A 12,441-nucleotide genomic window follows, 5' to 3' on the forward strand; every position below is an offset into this window, starting at 1 on the left:
TTCACTAGTTTAGGTTCCAAAAACTGCTTCGGTATCACTAAGTTTACAAATCGATAGATCCGAAATGCTTTCTGTGAAGAACTAAAACTAAGTTTTTGATTCAATTGTTTTGCAAAACTCCTGTACTTTGTGATGCTCATCTACTCTACCTCATCTATAATCTATTCACAAGGTCTGCTGACAGTTTACCTGCACGATGTCTGACCAAAGTGATAGCCAGAATAAGTCTGAGGAGCAGGTTCAACTGAGTGAGGGCACTAGTCCCTCCAGTTCATCTGATGATGGCAGCAGGAGCACACCAAGTAACTTGCCAAAGGCAGCCACCAGAACAAGAAAGAAGAAGACCTCAGATTTAGAGGATGAGGACTATGTGGCTATTGAGGAAGAAGTCAGCTCCAAGAAAAAGATGCTGAAAAAGGAGTATGGCTCAGCTGCTACAGTCAAGCCAGAGATGCATAAGAAGGCACCAGCAAAGAGAGTCCCCATGTTTAAGGCCAGAGCATCTACTGCTGAAACCTCCAAGTCATCTGAAGAGGCAGTTGGAGAAGGCAAGAAAAGGAAGGAAAGGGTCAAGAAGACCACTGCCAGAGTGCTTGGCAGATCATCAATTATGAGAGATGATGTTGAAGAGGAAGAGGATGCTGCACCAGCACCCAAAGCTCAAAAGCTCATGGGAGATGCAATCAGATCAGGGGCTGCTCCATCTAAGCCCAAAGCTGCTCCCAAGGCAGCTGCTCCAGCTCAGAAGCCCAAGAGAAGCACTAGAAACATTTCTGCTGAGGAAAAGAACAAGGCCCCAGTGCCTGAATCTGCTGAAGAAGATGAAACTCAAGTGCTAAGGAAGCTGAAACCCAAGATCCCTCACTACAATGATGCACATCTAGTTGCAGAAAACATGAAAATCAGGAAGGATGCAAGATTGAGAATATGGAGAGAGTCGGATCCATATGCTATCAGGAGAAGAACTATTGTGGACTACAAGTTTCACACTAAGGAACAACAGGACTTCTATGAGACAGTGTTGCTTGACAAGAAGCCCATTGTGTGTGACATGAAATGGGTAGACTGGGAGTACATCCAGAAAAGTGAAGATCACTATCCTGGAGTGTATGACAATTTTAAGGCATGTGGAGTTGATGAATTCATTGCACAAAAGCCCACCAAGTGGAATGATGAGTTGATCATGCAGTTCTACTCCACTGCCCATTTCTATCCAGATGGGAAGATTGTATGGATGTCTGAGGGTACTAGGTACCAATCCATAGTTGATGAGTGGGCCAAGCTTATAAATGCTTCTGAGGAACATGAGGATGACTTGGATGTTTATGCAGAGAAAAAGAAAGACCACAACACTATGGCCAATATGTACAAGGAGATCCCAGATGTTGCCTTTGATACACATAAATTTGGATCTGTCCATTACCTGTTGTCTGGTCTGCCTACCATAAACTGGATTCTGAGGCACACACTGCTACCCAAGTCAGGTGATCACAAGATGATTAGAGGACATGCTATAAACTTGCTACACATATTTGATATCCCACAGAAGTTCAAAGTCATAAGCCTGATTGTTGAGAGAATCAAGAGGACTGTTGCTGATCAGAAGAGGAGTTGTGGGTATGCTCCACAAATTCAGGAGCTCATTAACTCAAAGATGGGCACCAGCACATATCTTTTGGACAAGGAGCACCTGCCCATCTACCCTGAATGTGAAGACAACACTGTTGTGATGGATGAAAATGAACCATCTTCAACTTAAGCACATGAGAGGAGAGAGAAGGAAAAGGCAGAGAAAGCTGCAAAGATATGCCAACTGTTAAAGAGGCATCTCAAGTGTTCTTAAAATTCAAACAAGATCAACTTGGATATCTGATCCAATCCACCCTGAGGACTGAGAAGGGCTTGGCCACCCTGACAAAGAACCAGGAGAGTTTGGAGAGGATCGTTGAGCAAAAGTTCTATGATCTGCATGTCAAGGTAACTGAGATCCAAACTGCAGTTGAGCAGCTATAGGAGGAAGCAGAGGAGAGGAAGGGAAAGTCTACTACTGATGCTTTCAAGCGAGTGCCACGAGGTCCAAGGTCTGCTGCAGTGCCTGTGACAGATACTCGAGCTTCCGTGTCAGCACCAACAGCCACAGATCTAGTTCCACCTCCAGCACCCACTCCATCAGCTCCAACTACTTCATCGGAAACCTTCGTCCTGAGAGTCGTTTAGCACTATGCATTTTTAAATTTTTGGTAACTTGTTCCAAAGGGGGAGAAAATTGTATAGATCATAGGCTTCGAGAGAGAGTGTTGGTTTTTACCTCCGTTGATATTTTGTTTGAAACTTTTTTGTGAGCTACTATGTGAGCTACTTATGTGAGATACTTGTTGATCATGTGTTTGATCATATGCTACTCTTAATGTTTGGTTGATTGATGCTATCTTTTATATCTCTTATATGATCATTCACTTGCTTGGTGATGAGTGCATGCTTTTAATCTCTATCATTTTGAGCGCTATATCAAGATGTATGTGACATGGAAGAGTAACCCAGGATCCTAATCGATTGTGCATTTGCATTCAAAAGCAAATTTTAAATAATGCACAAATTTAGGGGGAACTTTTGCTTATCACATACTTCTCAAAGCGACGATGTTTATCAAATACTATTTATCATTTATCGAAGCTTTGATCTATATGTTGTCATCAATTACCAAAAAAGGGGAGATTGAAAGTGCAACTATCCCGGGTGGTTTTGGTAATTTTTAACAACATATAGCTCATTGAGCTAATGCTATTTCAAGATGAATATTTCAGGAAAGCTCAATGGTTGGCATGGCATGGATTAGAAAGTGGACCCTTCAAAATGCTAAGGATAAAAAATTGGCTCAAGCTCAAAGCACAAGACTCTACATTTTCTATTTTAGTGATCCAAGATCACATTGAGTCTATAGGAAAAACCAATACTATTAAGAAGGGATGAGGTATTGTTTAATGAGGTGCTTGCTCAAAATGCTTAGTGATATGCTCCAAAACCCTCCACTACTTTCTCATATCCACATATGTCCCACACCAAATATCCAACTCGGCCCTACCAATTCTTTCTATCCGGCGCCATCGAGTTCAACATAGCCACTGCCAGAAACCCTAATCTTTTCGGTCTCACCGATAGGGATCTCGGTCTCACCGAGATGGGATTGTAGTCTCTCTGTTTCCCTTCATAACGTTTCGGTCCAACCAAGATGAGCGATCGGTCCCACCGAAATTGCAATGTAAACTCTTTGTTTCCCTTTCGTAACACTTCGGTCCAACCGAGATGAGAAAATCGGTCCCATCGAGTTTGCCTGACCAACTCTTTGTTAGTCCATTACCAAAACCGGTCTCACCGAGTTTGTGTAATCGGTCTCACCGAGATTACGTTATGCCCTAACCCTAACGAAATCGGTCCCACCAAGTTGACATGTCGGTCCCACCGAGAATCCTAACGTTCGCATTTTGAACTAAATCAGTATGACCGAGTTTCATGGTTCAGTCCCACCGAGTTTGGTGATATGTGTGTAACGGTTAGATTCTGTGTGGAGGCTATAAATACCCCTCCACCCACTCTTCATTTATGGAGAGAGCTATTAGAACATGCCTACACTTCCAATACATATTTTCTGATAGAGAACCACCTACACTTGTGTTGAGGTCAAGATATTCCATTCCAACCACATAAATCTTGATCTCTAGCCTTCCCAAGTTGCTTTCCACTCAAATTTTCTTTCTACCAAATCCAATCCTATGAGAGAGAGTTGAGTGTTGCGGAGACTATCATTTGAAGCACAAGAGCAAGGAGTTCATCATCAACACACCATTTGTTACTTCTTGGAGAGTGGTGTCTACTAGATTGGCTAGGTGTCACTTGGGAGCCCGCGACAAGATTGTGGAGTTGAACCAAGGAGTTTGTAAGGGCAAGGAGATCGCCTACTTTGTGAAGATCTATCCGAGTGAGGCAAGTCTTCGTGGGCGACGACCATGGTGGGATAGACAAGGTTGCTTCTTCATGGACCCTTCGTGGGTGGAACCCTCCGTGGACTTGCGCAACCGTTACCCTTCGTGGGTTGAAGTCTCCATCAATGTGGATGTACGATAGCACCACCTATCAGAACCACGTCAAAAATCTCCATGTCAACATTGCGTTTGCTCCCTCAAACTCCTCCCTTTACCCTCATATGCAATTGTTTTTACATTCCGCTGCTATACTCTTAGAATTGCATGTGTAGGTTGATTACTTGTTTGTGCTAAGTTGCTAAAATCTGCCAAGAACTAAAATTGGGAAAATGCTAGATTTTTATTTGGTCAAGTAGCCTAATCACCCCCTCTAGACATACTTTCGATCCTACAGCCGCCCATCCAGTCTTCGGCCGCCGCAGTTTTTCCGCAAGCCATCTGCGACCCCGCGCGATTCCGCCAGCCCGCGCGCTGCATGCCCCTTGCACGCGACCCCACGCGTTGCATGCCTCCTGCTGCCCGCCGCTAGCCGCACCTAGCTTTCCTGCATCGCTGCATCGCGACAGTCGCTAGCAGCCAAGCCGCCCGCCGCTCGCTAGCCTGCTCGCTCGCCAGCCGCTTTTCCCGTTGCATCTCTACAGCATGCGTACGACTATGCATGCAGGTGCCCATGCCTACAGCATGTATACAGACATGGATGCTAGCTCCTTGGACTTCAACCTGCAAGCGGTGCTGCCTCCTCCGATTGGCAGGTACCCCGCGCTGCCTCCTCCGCCTGTCGGTGGTGCCGGCTACCAACAACAGCAGTCGGCGTCCTCCCCATGAAGCGGCCAGTCCGTCGTCGCCCCGCCGCCGGTGCCCTCCGGCGCGGCCCCCACGCGCCTATTCCCACGTACGGGGCGTACGGGGCTCCGCCCGCGTACGGGTTTCCCGGATACTGGTGGGGGTCGTCAGCGGGCCAGCACTCGCCCGCTGGGCAGCAGCCAGTCGGCACCCAGCATCTGTCAGCGGGCCAGCAGATTTTTCCGGCGGACCATCCGGCCTACCCGGCACCGCAGTTGCCACCTCGGCCGTTGTCCATACCGTATGGGCCTCCCGTCCCTCCCGCGCCTCATGCGTACTACGCGGCTCCGCAGCCATATGGAGAGTACCCACCGCCACAGCTGAGCGGCGGTTACGCCTTTCCCATGGCGTCTCCGTCCCCCTCGCTGACCCTGCCACCGACACCTTGGGACTCGGTGCTCCTCAGAGGGTTGCATGCCGCTCCTATGCCGAACAACTACACCGGAGGTGATGATTGGTACATGGACACCGGGGCTACGGCTCACATGTTTGCTCATCCTGGTAATCTTGCCTCCTTCACTCCCGTCACCACCGACCGCCGCATCATTGTCGGCGACGGTTCCACACTCCCTATCACACATGTCGGACAACTTATTTTCCTTCTAATTCCATGCCTATTACTTTGTCTAACATACTTGTGTCACCTCATCTTATTAAGAACCTCATTTCCGTTCATTGTTTAACTCGTGAAAATCCTGTTACCGTTGAGTTTGATGAGCTTGGTTTTTGTGTCAAACACGCTCGAACCAGGATGGTACTTCACCGATGTGACAGCCTCGACGAGCTCTATCCGGTGCACTCGCCTTCATCAACAACCACCATTGCACTGGTTTCTCTCTCCGCTGGCGTCGATCTCTGGCACGCTCTCTTGGGTCATCCCAACCCTGCCACACTTTGTCATATTCTTAGGAGTTTCAGTTTCAGTTGCAATAAGATCGAGGATCACACCTATCATGCCTGTCGTGTCGGTAAACATGTTCGTTTCCCATTTAATAACTCCATCACCATTGCTTATTTTCTTTTTTAGTTGATTCATAGCGATGTGTGGACTTCTCCGGTTCCCAGTAACTCGGGCTATTTATATTATCTAGTCATTCTTGATGATTATTCTCATTATGTGTGGACTTTTCCTTTGCGCAGAAAGTCGAATGCACTCTCTACCTTGACGGCCTTTTACTCCTATGTCCGCACGCAGTTTGGGCGTCCCATCCTTGCGCTTCAGACGGACAATGGAAAAGAATTTGACAACCTCGCTTTCTGCACCTTTTTGTTGCATCACGGCACAGTTTTTTCGCCTCACATGCCCGTACACTTCACAGCAGAACGGTCGAGCCGAACGCGTCCTTCGCACTTTGAATGACTGCATTCGCACGCTCCTGTTTCATGCCAACGTGCCGCCTCGTTTCTGGCCGGACGCACTCGCCACCACATCACTTCTTCTTAACATTAGACCCTGCCACCCATGGTGGAACTACGCACCTCACCATCTTCTCTTTGGTACGCCCCCGTCCTATGACGACTTGCGTATTTTTGGGTGCCTTTGCTATCCCAACATTGCCGACACTACTCCTCACAAGATTGCACCTCGATCTGTCGCTTGCATCTTCATCGGCTACCCCTCCAACTCCAAGGGATATCGGTGCTACGATCCCGTCTCCCACCGTGTGTTCACTTCCCGGCACGTTTACTTCGATGAGCATGTGTTTCCGTTTCACCAGGTACCCCCGGCTGTTCTTCTCACCACTGGTGACGCGGGCTCCTCGACGCCTCTCCAGGGCGCTCGCGCGCCCTTCTTGGCCCGCCCCTAGCTTTGAGGCGCGCCCCCAGCATGCGCCGCCTCCTACACCCGCGGCGCTGGCGCCCCCGGCAGCCCCAACATTGGCGCCCATGGCCCCCTCGGCGCCCCCGACGTTGGCGCCCGCGCCCCCCCGGCGCCCCCGACGTTGACACCCGCGGCCCCCGCGGCACCCCCAGTGCCTGCGGCCCCCTCAGCGCCCCCGGCCCCCTCGGTGCCCGCGGCCCCCCTGGCGCATGTGGCCGGTCCGGTCACCTGCACCTGTACGGGCGTTTTTCGCCCGAGCTCGCGCTACGCTTCGGATGACTACTTCCATGCGGCGTCCACCTCTCAGCCATCGTCGTTGCCATCCTTCGTTCGAGCCGCTCTTCGTGACCCGCTTTTGATGGCTGCGATGCAAGAGGAGTTTGACGCCTTGTTGCGCAATCGGATGTGGAAGCTTGTTCCCCGTCCCGGGCACGCCAACGTGATTACCGGGAAGTGGGTCTTTAAACACAAGCTTCGTCCTGATGGTACCCTCGATCGCTACAAAGCGCGTTGGGTCGTTCGTGGCTTCCGACAGCGTACTGGCATCGACTTCGCTGACACCTTCGCTTTGGTCGTCAATCCCTGCACGATACGCACGGTTCTCCACCTTGCGGTCTCCCGTGCTTGGCCGGTGCATCAGATGGACGTCTCCAACGCCTTCCTCCATAGTCACCTCGAGGAGCAGGTCTTCTGCTAGCAGCCCACTAAATTTGTTGACCCGACGCTTCCCGAGCATGTGTGCTTGCTCTCGCGGTCCTTGTACGGACTCAAGCAGGCTCCGCGCGCTTGGTACCAGCGCATCGCGACGTTTCTCCACCAGCTTGGGTTCCGCTCCACCCGCTCGGACGCCTCGCTCTTCGCCTATCATCAGGGCTGTGACACGGCCTACTTGTTGCTCTATGTCGACGACATCATCCTGACGGCATGTACGGCTGGTCTCCTCAGTCAGCTCACGGCTCATCTTCGCGCTGAGTTCGCCATCAAGGACTTGGGTCCTTTGCACTACTTCCTCGGTGTCGAGGTGGTGCGCCGTCCGGATGGCTTCTTCCTTCATCAGCGGAAGTACGCTCACAAGCTCCTCACGCGCGCCGGCATGCTTAACTGCAAGCCTGCCGCTACGCCTGTTGATACGAAGGCCAAGCTTTCTGCCACGGATGGTTCTCCTGCTTCGGATGCTGCTTTCTATCGGTCTATCGTTGGTGCTCTCCAGTACCTCACTCTGACTCGACTGGAGATCCAGTATGCCGTGCAGCAGGTGTGTCTTCATATGCATGCTCCTCGAGACATTCACTGGGCTGCCGACAAGTGGATTATCCGCTATATCTGGGGCACTATGGATCTTGGCATCACGCTTCACGCCTCCGCCGACACCGCCCTCACCGCCTACTCATGCAGACTGGGCGGGCTGCCCTGACACTCGTCGCGCCACCTCGGGCTATTGTGTCTACCTTGGACCCTCACTTATCTCGTGGTCGTCCAAGCGGCAGCCTACGGTCTCTCGTTCCAGTGCTGAGGCTGAGTATCGCGCGGTGGCCAACGTCGTCACCGAGTGTTCGTGGCTTCGCCAGCTGCTTCAGGAGCTTTCTTGCCCGGTTGACCGTGTCACGGTGGTCTACTGCGACAACGTCTCGGTGGTCTACCTCTCCGCTAACCCGGTGCATCATAGACGGACCAAGCATATTGAGTTGGATATTCATTTTGTTCGGGAACATGTGGCCATTGGCCATATTCATGTTTTACACGTCCCTACTTCCCAACAATTTGCAGATATCATGACCAAGGGCTTGCCTACGGCGTCATTTGAGGAGTTCCGGTCTAGTCTTTGCGTCAGCCGCGGTGCCGCTTCAACTGCGGAGGGGTGTTGAGTATATGTGTTATGTGCATATTGTGTATTGGGCCTGCTTCCTAGTTCCTTGTATAGTTGAGGTCCATGGCTCACCTTTGTACATCATATATATGTGCCTATGTACGAAGAACAATACATCATGCAATTACAACATCATACAAGAGGAAACCAAACACGAGGTCATAGCTCATGTTTTTGCGCGCCATCCAAAACATTAACGTGCGCATCAAGGGCGCTACCTCGTGATGGCCACGTCCGTGATCTTTTACTATGCCGAACAAGAGAGAGAAAAAAATGAAAACGCATCCAGTGATGAAAACCCTAGAGTATTGTTTCCCCCAATCCCGCCACCGCACGCTCTCCCTCCCGTGCTCGTCCTCCCTCCTCTCCACCTCCACGCCCATGCTTCCCCACGTCCCTCCTCTCTTCCACCTCCTTCCCGGATCTCCACCATAATCCCCACCAGCGCCACCCACTCGTCTCCTCCTCTCTTCTACCTTTCTCCCCCCTTCCTGATCTCTATATCTGCGGCGGCGCGAGGGAAGCGGCAGTGATGGAGATGCTCCGGTGGTGGTAGCGCTCGGGCGCGTGATAACGGCGGCGGGAGCGGCTTATCCGGGCCCCAGTCTGGGGGTTCAGTTCCAAGGCACCGATGGTTTTCTTCGTCTATGATGCCGGGGCCGAGCTGGCGTTCCAGTCCACAACTATTCCAGCCGCCGAATGCTCGGCGATGGGGTGAGGTGGTGGAAGCATTGGTGATGGATAGGGCTGGAATTCGAGCCGAGTCGAGCCAGCTCGGCTCGACTCGCTAGAGCTCGTTTCGTTAACGAGCTAGCTCAACTCGACTCGTTACTATAACGAGCTTAAATCCAAGATTGACTCGACTCGTATAACTCGCGAGCTGGCTCGTTTAGCTTGTTAAGCTCGTTAAAGATATGAACATAAAACCCTCAAAATGATAAAAAATGGTTATGTATATATTAAACATATATATCACTAAACAATTGTAATTTCCTTGTAATGCATGAGTCTCCTAGGCGGGTGGGTCTTCAATGGTTGGGCCTTGTGTTGTGCGTCTGGAACGTAGGGTGCTGAGTGGCTTATCTTTTTTTGTATTGAGAGTGGCTGATCTTTTGTACCAAGCCTAACGAGTTACACGAGTACTCGTGAGATTGGCTCGTTTAACTTGGTCTATAAACGATCTTAAACTAAAGCTTGGCTCGACTCGTTATTCTTCGAGTTCGAGTAGATTCGAGCCGAGTCACGAGCTACTCGTTTAGCTCGCGAGCTTCGAGCTTTTTTCCAGCCCTAGTGATGGAAGCTGACCGTGCGGGGTGGTGGAGCAGCGGCCGCTCGCCGGGGCGTAGTCGAGCAGGAGCACTGCCATGGTGCCACCTTTTCTGGTTGCTGAGGATGGTACGTGCTTGAGCTGAAGCACGATGCTGGCCCACGGTTGGGAGACTTCTGTAGTTAGTTAAATGATATTTACTTGAATTCAGATTGTTGTTGCACTTCCTAGCAACCTATTTTGTTTCCTATTCTCTCAAATCATGTTGCTCATTCTTGATCATTCATGATTTAGAGGATATGTTGGTAATCTAAATGCTATATATATGTACTATTTCATCAATGATAAATCTTGGTCCTTGGATAAATTACAGCAAAGCTTCGGTTACTTGAAAAGAATCATGAATAATGTTATTTTTAGCTAATACTAGATAAGAATGTTTTTGCTTTACTGCAATTAAAATCCCTAGGGCTGATATGATCTTCATAATTAGTTTATTAATAGGTTTGAGACACCAAGATAAAGTTTCTTTCGGGCCTTAAGCAAGACAATGAGGACAAGTCTACGTAGACAGAGCTTGTCGCTTCTCTTAAGGTAACAACGATGACTTCCCTTCATTAATCATTTTATAATTCTATAATTTCATATACAATCAAAAAGCACCTCACTGTTAACTAACGTAATCTCCATTAGCTTATTTTATTTTATGAAATGAATCGCCACAACTTTCTTAATATTTCCTGAATTCTGTATTGCTTTTAGTTAGATTTAGACAGATTTGTTCTGCTCTTAAAAAGAAGAGGCATTCAAACAACTATACGTATTTCAGTTGGAATGATTCTCTGTGCAAACATTGATGTTTAGATAGTATACATCACTGCATCTAAATATCATTCTTTTGCGTGCGTGCGTGCGTGTGTGTGTGATATGCAGGGAGCAGTTTAAGTAGCTTCCTGCAGATGTTGCTCGGTTGGGAAACCTGTGCAGATATCCGAAATGGCACAACTTGAATCAGCATTTCTCGAGGTTGAAGTCTGAACCCACACATCAGAAATACTCTAAAGAAGCAGCAGCATCCAGTATGGATTGAGTGAGGGAGGTGAGGTGCCTGACGCACTATGAAACAACACTGACAACTAAATTGACAATTTTAGTAGGGGTGGTAGGGGGGAGTATTCCATTTGCAAGCATCTGGTAATTTGATTATTGATGGTGTCCTGCATGTTGTCCAAGGAAAATCAGATCACAAAGAGGTGAGAAGATGGTTCTACAATGCTCGACCAGATAGCACCGACCTGGACAGTGAGGCCATTCATGTACATCATCTTATATTCTCCTTTCTTTGTCCTGTTTTCCCCTGAGTATGTGTGTAATGGAACTATGGAAGTGCTTATTTGGACAATGCATATTGGAACAAAATTGATCTGTCTCTTCATTTCGTTTTGCTTTGCCCTCCTTTTGCAAGTATTTGTATTTCAAGATCATGTGCTAGCTTGTCCCTAATAAGATTAATCTTTTGTTTTTGTTCAGAGAACGTTTAGATTATGTCAAGAAGGTTGATAAACAGGCAGGAACTTATTTGCACCGATGCCATTCCTCACAAGAAGTTCTAATTAGTATTCACCAGGTATCTTAAGTTTTCAATGTAAAAACGTCAGAATATCTTTTCAAATTGTGGTTCCTACTTGGTTTAGTTGAGTCAGAATGTAGTTCTCATGCTTTCTTATATGTTTGTGTACTCCATCTTTCTAGTAACATAACTAGGGGAAGCGCGATTCATAGATGATATTCCCCTTACCTAAGAAGAATATGTTTCTTTTCCGGTTTTCTTACATGCTCTCTGGTCATTACATTTGTGTATTTCCGTTATTATTAGCAAAATGGCATTCAGATTCTATTTGTTTGCATCACAACCAATGTCTGTAATGAATGCTTGCAATGGAGACGTCATTAAGAATGATGTTGAAGTTTGCCTTTGATCCTAAATCAGTGGATGTAGATCCTTCAATTTGTTTAAATCCAAGAGATACGATGTTATTCTTCGATTAGGTACAACTCACTTTCTGTTCTTTACATATTTTTGTCGAAAAGAAATTCTTAGTTCACCATGTGTTCGTGTTTTTGCCTCTCGTGTTCACTTTTGTAAGTCATTTAAGACAGCTGAAACTGAACTCTTTTAAGTGTTGTCCTAAATGTCTAAAATGTCTTACAAAAGTGAATGGAGGGAGTAATTTAATCAATTTTGTGTATGATGTTGTCTGAAAACTCTCATCTTTATTCAAACAAATACCTGACTTCTGTGAGTTCTATTTGTGTGTGGCACTACTGTATTCAAATCTAAATCTTTAGAGGTTGCAAGTACATCATGTTTTCTTTGTAAATTGTCATGGGTCTATGAGTTTCTTAGCGATCCTTCCTTGATTTATAACCTTGGATGTAAATTATATTTTTAGGTACACAGCAGTATATACCTATGGTTAATTTTGAAGAGTTGTGGCATATGATGCAGGCTATGAGACCAAGCTACGCCTCCCGCGAGTAAGCATATCAAAGCTTGTCTAGGACATTGAGGCAAGTTCTCTACCCGGTGAAAATGCTAAAAGGTGACTCATGTTCCTAGAGTATTTCTGAATCGCATACGCTTCCAATCTGTTAATTTAAT

Source organism: Triticum dicoccoides, chromosome 3A, assembly GCF_002162155.2.
Source record: "Triticum dicoccoides isolate Atlit2015 ecotype Zavitan chromosome 3A, WEW_v2.0, whole genome shotgun sequence".
In the NCBI taxonomy this organism is placed as follows: domain Eukaryota; kingdom Viridiplantae; phylum Streptophyta; class Magnoliopsida; order Poales; family Poaceae; genus Triticum; species Triticum dicoccoides.